The sequence below is a fragment of the Lontra canadensis genome, unplaced genomic scaffold (genome assembly GCF_010015895.1).
Source record: "Lontra canadensis isolate GAN:19392208 unplaced genomic scaffold, GSC_riverotter_1.0 scaffold46, whole genome shotgun sequence".
Lineage (NCBI taxonomy): Eukaryota > Metazoa > Chordata > Mammalia > Carnivora > Mustelidae > Lontra > Lontra canadensis.
Genome location: NW_022631040.1, coordinates 5,280,601 through 5,292,633, shown reverse-complemented (window position 1 = coordinate 5,292,633; position 12,033 = coordinate 5,280,601). Strand labels below are relative to the sequence as shown.

The 12,033-nt window shown below is 37.6% G+C and overlaps 1 protein-coding gene and 1 long non-coding RNA gene across 5 annotated transcripts in view; one reads left to right on the top strand and one right to left on the bottom strand.

Annotated features, from left to right (window-relative positions):
- The window catches only part of BRINP3 (BMP/retinoic acid inducible neural specific 3), a 389,711-nt gene extending 380,833 nt beyond the window's left edge, over positions 1 to 8,878 (bottom strand). The window contains exon 1 of one of the 3 annotated variants that reach the window (XM_032872908.1): positions 8,229 to 8,878. The gene's annotated coding sequence lies outside the window, so the exon portion shown is untranslated. Of the gene's footprint in view, positions 1 to 5,102; positions 5,693 to 6,490; positions 6,572 to 8,228 lie in introns of those variants that run through there. The other 2 variants (XM_032872910.1, XM_032872909.1) reach the window with 2 other exon arrangements.
- A 499-nt stretch (positions 8,879 to 9,377) lies between these two features.
- On the top strand, positions 9,378 to 11,437 carry LOC116876638. 2 transcript variants are annotated; one of them, XR_004384433.1, is made up of 3 exons: positions 9,378 to 9,388; positions 9,794 to 9,893; positions 11,094 to 11,437. It is a non-coding gene; the product is annotated as an uncharacterized LOC116876638 (long non-coding RNA). The 2 variants fall into 2 exon arrangements; XR_004384432.1 differs by lacking the exon at positions 9,378 to 9,388 and having other exon boundaries at positions 9,620 to 9,893.
- The last annotated feature ends 596 nt before the right edge of the window (positions 11,438 to 12,033 follow it).

Genomic DNA, 12,033 nt, shown 5'->3' with positions numbered 1-12,033 from the left:
AAAGGAACAAAAAAAAACCCTTTCTAGTTGTTACTGTTGTTGATTGGTAATAGGCAGATCCTTTTTATTCTATTTTGGAAACTTCTGGTCTGTCACATTATTCCATAGTATAATCCCCAAAACAATACTTACCACATTTATAAAATGTACTTAACTTTGTCTTTATTAGTGACAGGTCTGAATGAACAATCAAAAAGTCATTCAGTTTCAATGTTTTGTGTAAGCTATACTTAGTCTATATGTTAATCTTTGCCATTATAGAAGAAAATATTGAGAAAAGCATGAGTTAATTATCTAAAAGGATCACTTTTTAACAACTTGGCTGCAATATTTATGTAACCTTTAATGATTTTCTTCTAAAAGTTTAAACTGTTTATTGTTTAACAGGTGTTCACTTCTGAAAAAGACTGTTCTATCATCTCTATGTAAATTTAGAGGGCTGATTTTCAAACCATCAGAAATGTTACCTACTAAAGACATGAAAGACACTTAAATGTATTGTCTACACCAGGACTTCCTGATTGAATTAATTTTGTTCTCTATTTACTTTAGCTACAACAGAAACAGCTTCTGCACACAGTATTAAATTGCATATCTGAGAGTGTTAAGAAAAACTTGTATCTTAAAAGTTTGTCTATCAAAGATATCACAAATTACAAAGAACACATTATACACAACATATGTGATTCGATAATCTGATACTTGATTGAACATAGTTTCAATTTTTTTAAATATATTTTTTAGTTAGATTAAATCACTTTTTCCCAAACTACCTTGCATCTGTGGATATCATCTGGCACATTTTAAAGAAAATGTTTTCCAGTTGTGAGAATAAGTGTTTAATGAATCTATAAAGTAACAGTGTGCTTATATTCTGGCCACTATTTGACAGCGAAAATCTAAAATGCATGCCTGCTCAGTTCTGCTCCTCCCAAGGCAAGATTGTTTTTTAATAGTGCAATATTCTAGAGATAGCTTTTAAAATTAGCAAAATGCAAGACTCCAGAAAAGTTAATAAAAAACAGCTCAATCCTGATGAGGTTGGCTGATATTCACAGAAATCAGGGAGAATAAGTCTATCTATAGTATTCTTTCACAATAACTCTATAATGGAATTTAAATGAAACACACCATTATGAGACAATAATTCTTATATAGCAGAGAGCTACAATACTTTTGAATGTAATGTTAACATATTTATTAATTTAATCAATAAATGGGTATTTTATAGATTTAATTTGCTGGAACTATAACATGGTAGCTTCTTTATTAGCTATTAAAGGGAATTTGTTATGCTTTGGGTGCTTTCAAAGGCATCTATATCTGAGTAAATTAGGGTTTAGGCATTAAAATAAACACTCCTAAAACATTAATTATAAATAAAAATAGGTCTAACTGAAGATAACACCATTTTTAACTGAAAATTTAATAAAAAGTAAAAATTGTGAGAAATTATACATTGTGTTTAAGAAATAACAATGTATAAGGAAGAGTACAAATCTATGAGACCTCTTAATTTTTTAGGATGTATGTCATTTTTCAACATCTGAATTTACACTTTCTTGGTTAAAATGAAATATTTTAAAAATCAACACAACTATTTGTTTCATGGTAAATACCCAGGAATCCAGTCAACTCATTAAAATATATTAGTTTTATTTTTCAATCTTAGGGGAAAAGAAATTGGTTAGAGAATCATAATTGGGTTTATTTCAATTATAGAGCATCAACTAGTTATTCATGATTAGTTATTTTGAATACAAAATTGAAAAATATCCTAGAATAGTATGCATGAATGCTTTATTTCATATATTAAGTATAGAAAAGTGGATTCATAGTTTATGACATCATAATCTATAGAGATTTTGTAACTGGACAGGTGTGCATATGAGTAATTGGATACCAATGTTCTTAATAACTCATCAAATATGTCCTGAAATGATAATAATGAAAGATTTATAATGTTATCGATGAGGATATTTGATGACCAACATAAAATGGTTACAATGAGTGTTTGATATCACTTAAAAATAAAAGAATGATTGAAGAAACTTCCAGATATATTTTCAACAGAAAAGTCATTAGTGTTCATGATAAAATTTCAGCTTTAGAGAATCTTATTTTTCTACACTAGAATAGATATTATTATATTATCCCCTTCTTTTAATAATCCATTAGCAATCAATAGTATTCAAACCCAAACTATTTTTTGTTTTCCTTTAGAACTTATGGAATGTATATATTAAAATCATAAAACCATACAACAGTGAATAGAGATACATTCTTAAATGTCTAAATGAAAATATCCAAGTAGTTGCTAAATTAAAACATTAATAATTTCAGGCGTCTCCCAATTTATTCTGGTAAACTGAATGTTAATTTATAAATGATGTTTAAAAAGTCTGACTTTTTTTACTTTTTCCATTTTTAAAGTTGCTACATGTGAATATTTTTATCTTGCTTTAATTAAAGTGGCAGGAATCATTGGGTTAATGGTATAAATTTGATAAGAAATCAGACTTTCTTTTCACTAAATGATACTGAAAAGTTAATCAAGAGTAACTATTTTTGTAAATGTGACTATTGTCCCAGAACTGCATTAAAGCCAAGGTAAATATAATGTAATTAAGAACTAATGTGCCTCAAGGAATGTATTCTTGAACTTGTTTTGTTTTTTAGCTACACAATATCAAAACAAACAGAAAATATTGTTTAAACCCATTAGAAACCATGACACCATAGACCACCATAGACTAAGAATATGTGATACTACTTTTTTTTTTTTTTTGTCAACCTCATTACTTTTTTCATGGAATGAGAACTTTAACCAAAAAGAAAAAAAAAATGTAAATGGTATCTTCTCAAAATACATTTTGTTTTCATTGCATGTTTTTCTATTTAAGGCATCCTCACTTCTTATGTCATTTATCTGTAACAATGCTAGAAAGGAGATATTATTTTCCTCAGGTGAAAGTTGAGAAAAATAAATGAAGAGTGGTCAAGAAATTTCAATAAGCTCGTATTTAGAAGGTAGAACTAGAACTGACATTGAGGAAAGAATCCTAAACCCATCTTACTCTACATTTCAAGATAACCCACTGTTAAGGATAAAGAGAAAAGTGTTGAGATCTTAGAAGCCTACCTCATTAATCATAAGTCATAGTCATAATATCCAAATACCTTTGTGATATTTTTTCATGAAAGCTAAATTTGTACTCAACATGCCACAGACTGGTGTTACATTCCTGTTTGTATCTAAACTTCAGACTAACACCCAATTTTTAGATTACTGAAATTTCAGGTACTTATTCAGGTCAGTAACTGCTCATTTTAGTGATAATATGAAAAAAATCAAAATAAGAGGGAATATAGGAAACTGAAGCATAGGTTGATAACAAGTATTAAAGTTTTGAAGTCCCACCCGTTAAGTTCTTTGCACTTGTAGAGAGAAACACACAAAGGCACTATTCTGAAAAGAAATTCCATTTTTATTTAAAGAACACACAAACCTAGTAATAAGGTTAATTTTGTATATGCGTATGTATATATAGTACACACACACACACATATATACACACTCTCACAAACACACACATTCTTTTAGAATCCCAAGGTTTCTTCCTATAAGGTTTGATCTACTTAACTGTAATAGGCCAATCATTTTGCATGAAGAAAACCAAGATATACCGTATTTTATATTTAAAAAGCCTATAACTCCATTATAATGTTGAGTTTAGGAAAATATTTCATGAGGCACAAGAATTACATTCTATCTGATTAAGTGATAAATGAAATCAATCATATATGTATCATGTCTATTTCATGTGGAAAACATTATTAAGCAATGTAGATTTAAATAAATATGTTCTCCACCCACCCAAAAGTGGGCGTTCTCACACACACACATACACACACACACACACACACACTGAACATGTTCATTATAATATAACTCTAGAAGGCAAAATGCAAAAGAATTGAAGAATTGGAGCTCATTCACAAATTACTTTCTCTACTGAAGTAAAAACTACCTCTTTCCTCAAACTCCCTTTTAAGAAAAGCACTATAACTTTGCAATTTTATGACCCAAAGTTTCAATTATCTTTCTTATATTTTCAAGATGCTATCAGTGAGCCTTACAAGCAGAAAAATTATTGATCAGGGGATCCACGTCAATAAATGTAAGCACTAAAAATATTTCCAGAGAAAATCTTAAAGAATACAATTTCTTAGAAAAGAGAAAGTGTTAGAAATAAATGGAATAGTTTTAGGGTTATGTTTAATTAATATTTTGCCTCATTTTGTGGGGACTCCAGACTCCTTCAACATGTAAGCAGAACATCGCAAAACATTATCAATAATAATAACAAAACTTCATACATTCAAAATATGTTGTCACTTTAATTAAGTTTTCTGTCTAATCTAAATAGAAGAAATTTATGGACTGCTAATATTATACGTCTACAAAATCTGGAATTTAAAAAAGCCTTATTTATGGAAGATTTACTATAATTTTCTGATTTATTTTTTCAGTCTCTAACTGGTTTTCCAGCCCAAAGATTTCTATACTAGGGTCACAAGTAACATAGCCTTAGGCAAGCCCTTTTCTTATCCTGTTTGAAAACCCAACCAACCTCTACCCCAAGATTTTATTTTTTTTTAATTGAGAAAGTAATAGGGCTATAACCCACTACACATTTCTTTCAAGTAGTCAGAATTAAATTACTAGTTCAAGATGCCTTTTATAATTCTCCAATTGTCCTTATATTAAGGTCTGTGACCTTACCAAGGAGCAGTATTTCAAAGCATTTCTGCAACTACTATTTTACATACTTCATTAGGGTTATGCATCCCTTCCTCCAACTCTGTACCCTTCCCATTTCTTCCTTTCACCTCTGCCCAGTGTATGATTTTTGTAACATTGTTAAGCACTTAAATGGATTTAAAGGGTTCATTAACGTGAATACTAAGAAGTTATGCATCATAGCAGAACCATCTGAAAATACATGTATCCCATCGCTTGAAACAGGGAAAAATTATCCCAGGATGGGTCACATACAGGTTATATGATTGTCAATAAAATATAGACATTCAGTCCTTACCTGCTTAACTGCATGATGATAAACAAATCTAAACAGCATGCAAAAGTCCCCAAATTCTGAATCTGTCTTCCAAGCGGTTGTGACAGTTTTATACCCTGATGCTTTCTTCTTTGCTTACATGCATTTGACTGGCTAGAATATTTGTAAGCAATACTAGGGTTATTTTGCAAACCCAGTCTCCTCTTCTCTTTTCAAGCCTCTGGCTGGCATCTCACACAGCTCGAAATAGGCATCTTCGGAGGTAAAGCCTCCCCAGCGATTCCCAAACGGATTCCCATTAGAAGGAGGTCCCTGCTCTAAAAGGCTGATCACGTTCTCGACCTGGTGCGGAGTAAAACACTCTCTGGTTCAACTCTTAGGGGCTGGGAGCACAGCCATCGGAGACCTAAACTCTCTGCCACTGCTTGGCTGCGGAACCGGCAGGAACCCGCGGCCGAGAAGCGCCACCCCCTTCTCGGGCGGACACCGAGGGGAGCGCTCGGGTCCCAGCTCCTCCTGCTTCTCCCCCCACCTCCAGAAAAAGGGACACAGAAAAATAAAAGCCCAACTTGGAAGTGCGTCTCATATAAGCCAAAGGGTTCCCAACCTCACTCTTTGCGTCAACTTCAACCTTGTATTCCAAGCTCCGGCTCTAATTTGAAACCCAGCTCTCTTCCCCACCCCCACCTCCCCCCAGATTCACCAGTTGGTGACTGACCAGTTGGTGAAGGCGGAGGGGGAATGACCGGCAGTGATACTCAAACACAGAGCCTGAGAAGTCAGTTAGCAAGCTTAAGCTCGACTAAGCAGGGGGAGGAAGAAGGCGATTATGGTTTTATGAAGCAGGCATGCTGAAAAGCCGTCATTTATGAGTCTAAGGTATAGTTCATTAAAAATAATAAATAAATAAATAAATAAAATGCAAATGCAAAAGGGCGTTGATAAGAGTCTAGTGCTCCCAAGTCTGTCCTCTCAGAAAAGAGGTTTTGCTCAAGTTTGGCCTAAAGCAGGCTGGAAATGGAGCGTGAGGCACGGAGGCGACCCCGCGGGCGCGCCCAACGCACCGGAGCTGCCAATGCCCACCCCGAGCACAGTGAGCCGCAGGGGCTGAGTGCGGAGCCTGCGCTAGCCCGGCAGAGTGCGGGACCCGGTCCCTGCCCGCGCCGCCATCCCCACACCCAGCACCAAGCCTAGCGCCAGCGGCCGGCCAGGCGACCGGACACCTTGTGGTCCGCGCTCCCCGCGCCCAGGTGGCTTAGGCGTTGCCGGGAGCTGCGGAGAAATCTCCAGGCTCGGTCGCCTGTTGCTAGCCCTCTGCTGAAAGCGTCCTTGGCGGCACAGCCTCGCGGACCTAACTGTCCCCGTCGCAAGCTGGAGTTTCAGGCTACAATAGAGCAAAGCGCACTTACCTAACAGCGTAGGGCTGGGCTTGACTGGAGTAGACTAGGTTAAGAAGGAAAGATCTGACTGCCCTGAAAGTTGCGTTTTGGGGCTGTGTGTGTGTGTGTGTGTGTGTGTGTGTGTGTTTACCCCCCCACACCCCCTTCCACCCCTGCGCAATAGCACCAGTCCTCCAAAGAGGAATCTTGAATTGGTAAATTATGCTAAACCCTCGTTTCTGAAACTAGAGTCGCGGCATCTGATGGCACTTGTCAGGCAGGACGACCAGACTAGGAAGGAGACCAGGTAGAAACTAGGGACGGGTGAGGGGCGCCAAGTGGTGCGGACCACAGTCTCAGCCCTGCTCTGATGGGCTGGTGGTGGGAGCCAAGGGGGGAAGCCCTTGAATCCTGAGACTGGGGGATGGGGTGACGCTGCAGCTGGAGTACTTTTATGTCTGGAAACTAAAAGGGCTTTTGAATTTAAAAAACCATTACTTAGGTCGTCGCGTCAGCCATCAATGAGGACGGGGATAGTTCTTTCTGAGAAATTAAAAAGAGAGGAAGAGAGAGAAGAAAAAAAGAAAGGAAATGAAGGGGAAAAAAGACATAAGGAAAGAAAGAAAAGCTTAAACAATAGGTTCTCACCTCCATCCACCCCAATAAGGAGAAAATGTAGAACCCAGGAACTTGTTCTGATGGGGGCTGGGCAAGGTGGAGGGGATGTCACAGGAAAACTCTAAAACCTTAGTATGTATTAGAGACTGCAATACATGTAGGCTTGACATTTAATTAATACCATGTCCTTGTCAATATGTGAAGTAAAAGCTAAGATTTAAATGTTCCTCAGCATACCTATACTTAAATGGGAAGTGATAATCATAATGTCAGGTAAACCCATAAAAAATGTTCATAAAAGCAAAAAACACTGATGCTTTAACATACTTATTAAAAATTGAGTCTGGGGGTTGAACAAGTGTGAAGAGTGAGGTAATTAATTTTTTATATAGTCTGTCCCTGATTTTCAATTTATTAGAACCCAGATAATCAGTGCTTTCCTCTGATAGCACTCTTCCTCTGAAACGAGCACTCCGTGTCCAATTAGCTGTTCATCAGCTAAATTCACGAAACCAGAAATGTACTAAATATGATGCCTGAATTGAAATGCAATGCCCAAAATAATGTGTTCATGTGTGATTTGGGATATTGTAAGAAAAAAATGGTGCACTTAAAACTCCCACTCTTCTTCTTACCGTAGAGTGGCTTTTAGTGTTTAGTGTCCTGCTAAACCCATAAAAATACACTTTACAAAAGTCTTCTTCAGTCATGTAATTGCTTGCAATGAACAAATGCTGACCTGAACAACCTCCTGAAGATCAGAAACCAGTGAACTTTCTCAGACCCTGAAATTGTGAGAAGGTTTAAGCTTACTCTTAGATAAACACATAAAATTTGACCTTTCAAATGGCATAAGAATGTGTGCCAAGAAGCATTAATGGGAGGGGGGGGGATGGTTAATGTTTCCTATAGCCTGTAATATAAAGGAGGACAGAAGTAAATAATGTAAAAGGTGATGGGATAATTCATTACGTGAGCTCTATTTTAGTAGCACAATTGCAACTAATATACTAATTAATGAACAGTCACATAGATCTTTGAGTTCTGAAAGTAACAAAAATATCATTAAAATGAGATATTGCTGAAACAAAGCTTATTTAAAATAACACTAGCAATAAATTTCTAATAAAATATAAGGAGAATAACTTACCAGAGGACATTTCAGGAAGCAAGATGACTGTGAGAAAAATATATCCAGGATTCAAACAGATATTCCATGATCTTCCAAATCAAAATAGTGATGAGCTGCAGGGTCGTGGAACTTTGAAAAAATCAGCAGTTCCTGGTGGCATATAACCACCTAAAAACCAGTTACACAGAAAGCCATGAACCCCCAAGGAAAAGAAAAAATGTGCGAGAGGTACCTTTTATTTTGGGGGGTGGGGGCTTATTTGTAATGATCCTTAGGCAGACAAAGTGAAATTTACTGACTGTACATGCCCACACAGTGGGGGGAAATAGAAGCTGTGTAACCCGGGAGAACAGGAGGTGAAATACAGATAAATCTGCAAAGAGAAGTAAAAGGATGTGTTGAAGACAAGAGATAAAGAGAGAACTAGTGAGCAAGGCTCTAGTCATCCTGAAAGATACAGCAGCAAGAATGATTTAGGCTGCTGGGAAGGATCCAATGAGAATTCAAGAGGGCACTGCTTCTGAAATCCTGCTCTGATCTTCCCACTCTCAGTTCTTTCAGAGTTACCTGCGCTGGGAACATGATTATTAGGATTAATAGTATTCCATCAGTGTGTTTCACTAGGATTTCCCTTGAACTCTCTCACTCGCAGCGACTGAGGGAGGCGTAGTAAGGAAGCCCAGCACAGCCACCTCCCCCCCCCAAAATAAACCACTATGGTCACTTTAGGAAGACCAAACCATCAGTGATTTGCATGGGGCGGGGGGGCGGGGGGGTCGAAGGGCTGAAGATGCGGCTGAGGCCGAGTCGCCGGGCGCTTTCGGGGGCGCTGTGCCGAGGCTCAGGCAAGGGGGCCCGGAACCGCGGTTACGAGCTGCAGCGGCGGCCGCAGGAGCGGTTTTCTCCCAGGTCGGGTTTTCTCGGAGAATGCTGCAGCCCGCGACTCGAGGCCGTTCGCTTCCATCCGAAACCTCAGCTCCAAATGCCTTGTTTTAGAAGCTAGAGCTTGGGAGGTTCCGAGGACGGTTCCTGGGGCAGCGGGTGACCGGCGGTGAGGCTCTCGCGTCCTCTCCGATTCCTGCACAGTTACCGAGGGAGAGCGTGCTAGACGTGGCTTTGCTGCCGAACGCATGATCTTGCCATTTTCGTATCCCGATACGGCACACACGATCGATCGGGTAAGATCAGCTTTATTCCTTCTCTCTTTTCCTCTCCATGGTCCCATCCCTTCTCCGAGCCCAAACCCGAAACCCGAATCCTAGGTTCTCCCCTCTGTCTCTCTCTCTCTCTCTTTCCATTGAAGAACTTCCCTTTCCTCTTTGAAACCTACTTCCCCAGGGAATTGCTCGTGTGACTGAGGGGCTGGTAATTCTCTTCGTAGATGATTTATATTTTGGCTGTGAAATGATTCCCCCGTCGCCACCCTCGGTACCCTCCTTAGAAAAGATCCCTCCCTCCCCATGGGTTCACTCTCCGAGCTCGGATCTGGATGTAGAGCGCCGTGGGAGTCTTTTGCCCTCTGCTCTATCTTCCTCTGGACCCTGAAGCTTAAGCATTATCCGCCTCTCTCCCTCTCTTTTTAGAAATAGGAGGGAAAGGTAGAGTGGAAATTGATTTCTTGCAGAGACTGAGGCGCCGAAAGATAGAGGGAATAAACATTTGCCCTGGATAAAAATGTTCTTGGTAAGTAATCTTATTTTCTGCGGTTGAAAAGGAAACACATTGCTTCTCACTGCCCCATCCCCCACTCCATTCATTTATTTGCTCTCTGTATGTAAATCACGAGCTGGGTCAGTGGAAATTTTCTTTTCCTCCTTCCTCAGAGAATAGCAACATGTAAGGGTGAATTTGAACTAGGGAGCTTTTAAGGAGGCCATAGGAAGGCTTGAAGGCTCTTCATTTCTTACCTTCAAAACCTACACACAGGTAAAGCTGATTCCTGATTGCTTGCAAGAAGAGTATTTAAATACCTCCTTTATTTCTTACTGTTTTTTTCTTTGCGAAAATAAAATAGTTTCAGGTGGTAGCCCCATGTCCAAGGTTTTGTATCCCTTGCTCATGTTCTAAAATTCCATTCCAGAAACAAGAACGTGTATTAAGCTAAAGCTTAATAAGTAAGCTTTAAACTAAAGGTAAGTTAAAGCTATAGTGCCCCTTACGAATGTGTACATCTTTGTTCCAATTCTTGTACCAGATACAAATTATTAGCATCCAAGATAGCTGTTTACATGTTGTGATGATTCCTATAAATTCAGAAAGCTCTCTGGTTTTCACGAGTCTAGAGCACCCCCAGCCTGCATTTGCTTATTATGTGAAGAGTGTAAAAGTAGGAGGAAGCCAAACAGCCTTGGATTGTGCTTACATCATATGTCACTAAGTGTGCAGAATAATACATCTTGCAAATTTGTGTGAACTTGGTTTATAAAATGCCAGCTGACCATTTCGGATGTGAAAAACTAAAGGCGAATTGTTCTAAGAGAAATTATTGCAATTTTGCGTTAGAGAATGTATTTTACTGGTGTAATATCTATATTACTTTTTCCTCCATTATTGTTATGGTTTATAGTCTACAACTCTTATTCCCAAATTTTATTGATAAAGAATAAGCTAATTTGCACAAAATTCATTTCTGATATAAATAGCATAGCCTTAATCCCAAATATCTGATATTAAAATTCCATTGATAAGAAAAGACTTCATTTCAGATCATCAGTTTCCTTGAAATCTACTAGGAAATCTTAGAAGAGAGATAGCCAAGTATTTCAACAGTAAAGCAAACTGTGCATGTACTCAATCTAGTATCTAATTTTATTACTATCAAAATTGTCCAGGGAAAAAATTTCATGCGTGTATAACTTTTTTTTTTTTCCTTTCTCTCCTTAGGCTGTGTTCCTGCCCTAATAAGGATCTAGAGCAGAAGATTTTCTTCAGTCATCAAACTTTACCCAAAAGATTACTGTTGTGTTATATGTCTGTTTTACACAGGTTGACAGATGTTGGTAGGGGGATCTGAGGTCCACACAAGGAGGTTGAATGTCCTGAATTAGATTTGTTACAAATTCAACCTTAACAATTGTGATATATAGAGAGCATAGTTTGCATATATGATCTTTTTATGCTGTCTAAATCTACTTACCTAAATTGCTATTCAAAAAAATACAGTTGTTTGTTGAGGCCCAACCTGACTTAAGTTAGAAAATGTAACATTAAAATTTTTATTTTATATGGGAAATGATTGTGAGGTTGCTATTCTTTTAAATATTTGGAGAATAAAAAGAACAGGATAAAAACATTAATTTTGTGGCCCATGGTTCCTTAACTTTAACAAATTTTATAACACTTAAAGTTTATTAAACTTTCTAAGTACTTAGCATTATATTAAAGCATATGATGAAGTTCGATGAACCTCAAAATAGAGCCATAGGCTTTTACATCTCATAGCTAGCTCTTACCTGGTTTGTACTTAGAACCATCTCAAAAGTTAGATATTTTAATTTTATACTGAGAATGTCCTTTCCTGGATAATCTCAAGGTACATCTACCATTGGTATCAGCACATTTTATATTACTGGTATTGTTTTTGTTTGCTCTCCCGGCTTCTTCTTTTAAATGTATAGGTATCACCTAATGTCTTTCTTTCTTTCTTTCTTTCTTTCTTTCTTTCTTTCTTTCTTTCTTTCTTTCTTTCTTTTTTCCTGCGTCTTCATGTTTTTATTTTTTTCATTTTATTTTATTTTATTTCTTTTCAGTGTTCCAGCATTCATTGTTTATGCACCACACCCAGTGTTCCATGCAACACGTGCCCTCCTTAATACCCACCAGG